General features: G+C 38.4%; 1 non-coding gene across 1 annotated transcript; it reads right to left on the bottom strand.

Moving 5' to 3' along the window:
• Positions 1-1,175: 1,175 nt before the first annotated feature.
• Positions 1,176-1,306, bottom strand: LOC130835408 (small Cajal body-specific RNA 20). The gene has a single exon (XR_009048897.1). It is a non-coding gene; the product is annotated as a small Cajal body-specific RNA 20 (non-coding RNA).
• Positions 1,307-7,137: the final 5,831 nt, after the last annotated feature.

Raw genomic sequence — 7,137 nt, 5'->3', positions numbered from 1 at the left:
TAAGTTCCTGTGATCATTTTTGGTTCTGCATCTACTGAATTACCATTTTTGCACTGGCTAACTCTTCAGCCCAAATGGGTTCACAAGGAACTCAGCTTCTTTTCTTGCTTTTCTCTGCCTCATCCTTTCAACCACCCACAAAGAAATCATTTATGTACATAATTTCACACATGCTTGTAAGAAGAGCTGACTTTGTCAACTTTTGGGAAATATAGAGGGAATTTACTCTGGAGAAATACAAGCATCTGAGAAATAAAGTTTTAAATTCTTGTTCCTAAAAAACCCTGTGATCATTTCTACAACTGCCTCCTGCTTTTAGCTCTTCTCTTCCTGGCACCAACCCACAGAGGAAAAAAAAAAAGTCATATTTTCTTATGTGAAAAAACTGAAGTCACTCCAACTTTCTCCTTCAAAGGCTTCCCATGACACAGCCCAGGAGTCACTAGAAACTTAGAAATTATAGCTGTCAGTTCAGCCACAGCACATTTTCAGAACAGAGCCAAAACCTTTCCCTATTTTTTGTCCCAAGGTAAGGTATAGAAGGTTTTTAATTAAAACGGCACAAAGGACAACTTTCTGATTGTCAGAACAATAAAATAATGAGAGGAGTGCCAAAAAGAAATTATAATGTGCCATACTTGAAAATACTTTAAAAGGATAAGTAGTAATCTGTCCTGGATGGTTTTATTAGGTTTTGATTGTCTTTTTGCCATTGTGTTGTAAATCTTCAATCATTGCCTCCCTCAGGAGCACATAGAAAGAAGAAATCCCAAGTTATCCTTGAAAGTAAATTCTTTACTCTGTGTGTGTGTGTGTGTGTGTGTGAGTGTGTGTGTGTGTATGTTTCATGTGTTTTTATTTAATCGTGTCTTTATATCATTACATTTTTTTCTGCTTTGGCAAACATGTCATAGGCAATATCTCTCAGTTTTCTTATTGTGATTTCTGCATAACTAGTCATCGGATTATAACATAACTCAAAAACACTTTCATTCAAGAAGTCAGTTTCTGAAACTGCAAAGTGGTCAATATTTTCTTCTTTAGACACATACCCTTATTGAATGTTTCTAGACCCACTTTCCTCGTTAAAGATTGAAAGAATCTGAAAACTGAAAGGTTAAATACCTTGAATACTTATTTACTACTTTCATTTATTTATTTACTTTTTCAACTACAAATGTCTGAGGTGGGTAAACAAGGCTGCCCAGTTCATGGCAGCCCCAACAGTGATCTGGAGGGCTGATCCTGGTCTCCAGTCCTGGCTGAGGAGAAAAGGGACCTCCCCCAGCTCTATGGGAGAGAGGCCCCATATTACTTCCATCTGTTAGCGAGAAAACACATAAGTGAATTTGTGATTTTCAGGCCTTTTAAAACAGCTTAATCGAGTCATAATTTACATATTCTAAAATTTGCCCATTGTTAAGTATGCAGTGATTTTTGGTAAGTTTATAGACCTGTGCAACAACCCATCACAACCTAATTTAAAAACATTTCCAGCATCCCCCAAAACTCCCTGGTGCCTATTTGCAGTCACTCCCATTCCTACTTTCAGCCCCAGGCAATAACTGATTTATTTTTTGTCTCTGTAGATTTATCATTTCTCAAGATTTCTTATAAATGAAAGGATACAATACATAGTCTTCTGTATTCAGCTTCTTTCACTTAACATAATGGTTTAAGGTCCATCTGTATTGTGGCATGTGTCAATAACTATTCCCATTCAGTACTGAATGTATTGGTAGATACACCACATTTGGTTTATCCATTCATCACTTGATGGACTTCTGGGTTGTTTCTGCTTTTTTGGCTAATATAAATAATGCTGCCATGAACATTCGTGTGCAAATTTTTGTGTGAACAAGTTTCCAGTTCTCTAACTGCTGGGTCATATGTTAATTCTATGTTTAACTTTTTTGAAGAACCACCAAACTGTTTCCAAAGTAGCTGCACTATTTTTGCATTCCCACCAGCAATACACGAGTTCCAATTTTCACTCATCCTCACAAAAACTTGATATCATTAATCTTTTTTATTATAGCTATTTTAATGGGTATATAGTAGGGGCAGAGGGAGATCCTAAGTTGTATCGTTGCCAATTTCCATGGTGTAAATACTCCCCCTTGGACTGTTTCAAGGTACTAATGGTTTAACAACCAGCTCACAAAATTCCTGAGTATTTAGCTATTGACTCTAGAGAGCCAGAAAGAGCTAGCTCTAGCACACTACTGAAAATCCATGATTAGACTGGCAATGAGAAGTCTTGAAGAGAAACTCCTTTAAAATTAAAAAAAAAAAAAAAAAAAGACTACTGCTTTGCAGGAATTTACAGATTACCAAGAAAGAAGTCACTGATCCTTCACATAAGAATGAAAGGAAGATGAGTTTTTAAAAATCCAAGTCCATGGATTATAAAATATAACTTTAAAAAGTTCTGCTAAGGATGAAAATGAATATAGAAATATTCTCTAAAGCAGACAATGGAGAATATTCTATAGCAATGGTATCACTACCATTAATCAGGCAAACTGACTGGAGCAAACTATGGTAGCTATGGGAAATCCATTCCGTATGGTTTGGTGGCTGCTGACCTTTCCCATCTCTCTCCAGCTGCAAACATACAACCCCGTCCCTTCTTATCCTCTGAATATTTCACCCCCTTATCCTCTGAGATTGGCTCAGAAAAGGCAAAGGAACCAATCCAGAGCCCTACCTAGAATTTTCACTTGAAGAAGGTGCACAAGTATGCCCTGCTTTTGGAAAGTTTGCTTTATGCCACTTCACTTTTACGAAAGACCTACATTAGTACCTGTTTTTATTAACCAAAACAAATCCAAAGAGGATTTTTGCTTTTACGAAAAAAAGGTAAAAAGTGAAAACAGCATTCAGTGTTTGTTTTGTAGCAAGCTGTTACAAAGGCAGTGTGCACCCTGATCAGTGACAGTGGCACTCCCAAGCTCGCCCCATCCCTAGGAAGGACACTCACTATCTCAGCATCTAGCTGCCAAAGCTTTGAACTGTGTATGCGAGCATCTGTGCCTCGAGATTTATTTTGTTTATCCAGTAGCAAGAGGTGTCCTAAAATACTTGCTTCTTTGTTTTACACCATTTCAGCTCATGAAAGTTCTCATAGGAACACTCTACGGTCGGATAGCAAGGGAAACCTATATGCTTTTAGGCATGAGGACAATGAAGACTGCAGTTGTAGTTTCTGAAATGGCGAACCATTCTTCTCCCGCTAGCCATCAGATTTGAAAGGGATTTTTTTTAAAAATTAATTATCCCATCTCTCTTCCTACAATGCAAAGCATTCTCTCTAGCTACTGGTCTAGAAGTGATCCAATCAAGGCAAAGGTCAGAACTTTCAATCAGTGGTTAAGGAAGCTAAATGCTCTCTTTCCCAGAGAGTGACCCAGAGGTCTCTAGCAGTCATGAGAAAAGTCAAGCTGAAGATAAACCAAACATAAGGAGGATGGCAAAACCCAGAGAATTTCAGAGAAGGATTCAGAATCCTGATACAGCCATTCTTGAAGAAGTTGTGTGGACAAGTAAATCTTTTTTGTGTTTTGTTTGTTTGTTTGTTTGTTTTCAGCCAGTTTATATTCAATTTTCTATTACTTGCAGCAAAAGCAATCTATCTAGTTGAACATCTTTCTGCCCTGGTTTGTTTTCTTTTGTGTTGTTCTTTAGCTTTTCTATTTGACTCTGCCAGTGACTTTTTGGAATTTTGTCCTCCTGGAGCTTCAATCCTTCACTCACCTCCTGCTCTTTCAAGGCACACAGCATATCCATGGAAACAAGCATGGAAAGACATGTACAGCACAGTACATTGCTGTTGATCCAGGGTCATCTCCCCTTTTTCACCAGCAGCCTCTTTTCACACAGGTCTATGTGACCCAGTTTGGACTGTATCTTCACTCTAATATATATTGGCCTGAAACAGACTGCCAGTTATTGCTCCAGCAAAAAAAAAAAAATGAGTTTATTCAGGGTCAACAAAGAATTTCAGTTCAGCATGAGCAATCATGGTGAGCTACATTTGAGTACCCTACCTCCACCCCTCAGCTAAAAGGAGAGGAGAACTCTTTTAGAGATGGGGAAAAGACGTTGGCAGGTCTATAGTAAACAAAGAGCCTATTGGAGGAATTGAAAGTGCAAAGTATAGTGGCTTTTCATTAGCTGAGTCACGACAGTCTCTCATTGGTTGAGCTCTTGCCAGGCAAGAAGAGGAAGTCTTTCTTCTTCCTCTTGGGCTCCACTATCACCCTAGGGTATGAGCACTCCCCTTTCTGGCCTCCCAACACTATTTTAACTGAAATTTCTGTTTATTAATTTTTACTTGTCCCTCTTTTGATCAAGATCTCTCTCTCTCTCTCTCTCTCTGAAAGTACTGCTCTTTGAGAGTTAGGTTTTCCAGTTTTTAGCAGTTTTTTGTCTCTCAATGCCAGGAAGGACCTTTCCTGGGTATAGTGTCCCATGTCAGGAAAAGTGCATAGACTGGAAACTTCTTGAGATCACATTTGAGTAACAGTGGGGGATAGGAGGGAGAATTCTCAGGTACTTTTTTATCTAAAGTTTATATGTGATCAAGATTATAGACATTGGAGATCATCTGAAGCATTACATCATCATCAATGGTTTGGCAGACAAACTTCCAACAGGCCTGCTCTGGATAGCTTGGAAAAGCAGTATCATCAAATGCCATCTGCTTTAATTCCAGGAAATCTTTACTTTCAGGTCACCAGATGATGTGCAGATCCAGTTAGTGTTCAGCATCTTCTTTAGGTGTGTCACACAAATCCAAGAATCTGCTCCCTGGAGTTTGGCAGCACAAGGGTTAGTTAGCAGTACCTGATAGGGGCCTTTCCAGTAAAATTGAAGAGGGTCTTTCTAGAGGTGTCTTTTCCAAGAGACAAAATCTCCAGGTTGCAAAGTGTGATGTTTAAGGTCTTCTTCTCCCAAGAGCATACTGTGATAGGATTGCTCTACCAAAACATGGTTATTTTTAATAGATGCAGTTAGGCCTTTGCCATATTGAAGTATCTCACCTTTTATCTATTGGGGGGTTAAAAGAGCTGGAGCCAAGAGACTGTGGGGCATCCCGTGACTGTCTCAAAGGGTAAGAGTTTATAAGTTCCAAAAGGGGTGAGTCTAAGATTTAAAAGAACCAATGGCAATGCTTTTGGCTGTGGTGTTTGGAGGGGGATCTACAAATTTTGCCAGTTGAGTTTTAATGATGCTGTTAGTGTACTCAACTAAGCTAGAGGACTGAGGGTGGCAAGCAGAGTGAAAGTCTTGTAAAACCAGCCAAACAGCACAGACCTGACAAAGTACCTGACCAGTAAATTGGGTTCCTAGATCATTGTGAAATTCAAGAGGAGTTCCCCAGGTAGGGGTAATCTTTTCCAAAAGGACTTTAGCCACACAAGAGGCAGTAGCCTGTCTGCAAAGGAAGGCTTCAGTTCAGTGTGAAAAAATACAGACATGACTAAAATATATTTATATCCATGAGACGAAGGCAGTTGTATGAAACCCATCTGCCAGACCCTGAATGTTCCATTAGGCAGTTTGAAATGTTCGGGAGCAGTACAAACAGGCTTCCCTGGGTTGCACTTCAGACAAATGGGATAAGTGAGGTAAGCAATTTTTGCAGCCTTGTTAATATTTCCCAATCAATATTGATTTATGAGTGCTATCATTTTGGCAGTAATTTTGGCAGTAGACCAATAGTTTAATGCATGTACAATGGTTAGGAGTGGGAATGACAGAGTCTCTGATAGGACTGGGTTGTTATATGGTCCAAACCAGAGCTTTCTCTCTCTCTCTCTTTTTTTAACTCCTATCACCTTTTAATTGCCACCCATTTTTTTTTCTGCTTGCTTTTTTTTAAAGAGGCATTCAAATTTTTTTTTAATTGAGGTATAGTTGATGTACAATATTGTATAAATTCCAAGCGTACAACATAATGATTCACAATTTTAAAAGGTTATGTTCAATTTATAGTTATTATAAAATGTTGGCTATATTCCCTGTGCTGTATAATATATCCTTTGAGCTTATTTATTTTATCCATAGTAGTATGTACCTCCTAATCTCCTAACCCTATCTCTCTGCTCCCCCTTTCCTTCTCCCCACTGGTAATGACTAGTTTATTCGCTCTGTGAGTCTGTTTCTTTTTTGTTATATTCAGTAGTTTGTTTTATTTTTTAGGTTCCACATGTAAGTGATATCATGCAGTATTTGTCTTTCTCTGACTTATTTCACTTAGCATAATACCCTTCAAGTCCATCCATATTGTTGCAAGTGGCAAAATTTCATTCTTTCTTGTGTCTGAGTAGTATTCCATTTTATGTGTGTGTGTGTGTGTGTGTGTGTGTGTGTGTGTGTGTGTGTGTTTGTAGAGAGAGAGGCATGTGTGTGTGTGTGTGTGTATACCACATCTTTATCCATTCATCTGTTGATGGATACAACGTTGCTTACACATCTTGGCAATTGTAAATAATGCTGCTGAACACTGGGGTACATGTATCTTTTCAAATTAGTGTTTTCCTGTGTGTGTGTGTGTGTGTGTGTATGTGTGTGTGTGTATGTGTGTGTATGTACACTAAATACCCAGGAAGGGAATTGCTGGGTCATGTGGTAGTTCTACTTTTAGTTTTTTGAGAAACTCCCATACCATTTTCCATAGTGGCTACACCAATTTACATTCCCACAAACAGTATATAAGGATTCCCTTTTCTCCACATCCTCACCAATATATGTTATTTGTGCTCCTTTTGATGATAGCCATTCTGACATCTGTGAGGTGATATCTCATTGTGGTTTTAATTTGCATTTTTCTGATGATTAACAATGTTGAGCATCTTTTCATGTACCTGTTGGCCATCTGTATGTCTTCTTTGGAAATATGTTGACAAAATTCAACATTCGTTTATGATAAAAACTCTCCAGAAAGTGGGCATAGAGGGAACCTACCTCAAGTTAATAAATACCATATATGACAAATACACAGCTAACATCATACTCAACAGTGAAAAGCTGAAAGCATTTCCTCTAGGATTAGGAACAAGACAAGGATGCCCACTCTCATCACTTTTATTAACTATAGTATTGCAAGTCCTAGCTATCAGACAAGAAAAA

This window comes from Hippopotamus amphibius, chromosome 13 (assembly GCF_030028045.1).
Source record: "Hippopotamus amphibius kiboko isolate mHipAmp2 chromosome 13, mHipAmp2.hap2, whole genome shotgun sequence".
NCBI classification, from domain to species: domain Eukaryota; kingdom Metazoa; phylum Chordata; class Mammalia; order Artiodactyla; family Hippopotamidae; genus Hippopotamus; species Hippopotamus amphibius.
This window is presented reverse-complemented; position numbering and strand designations above follow the sequence as displayed.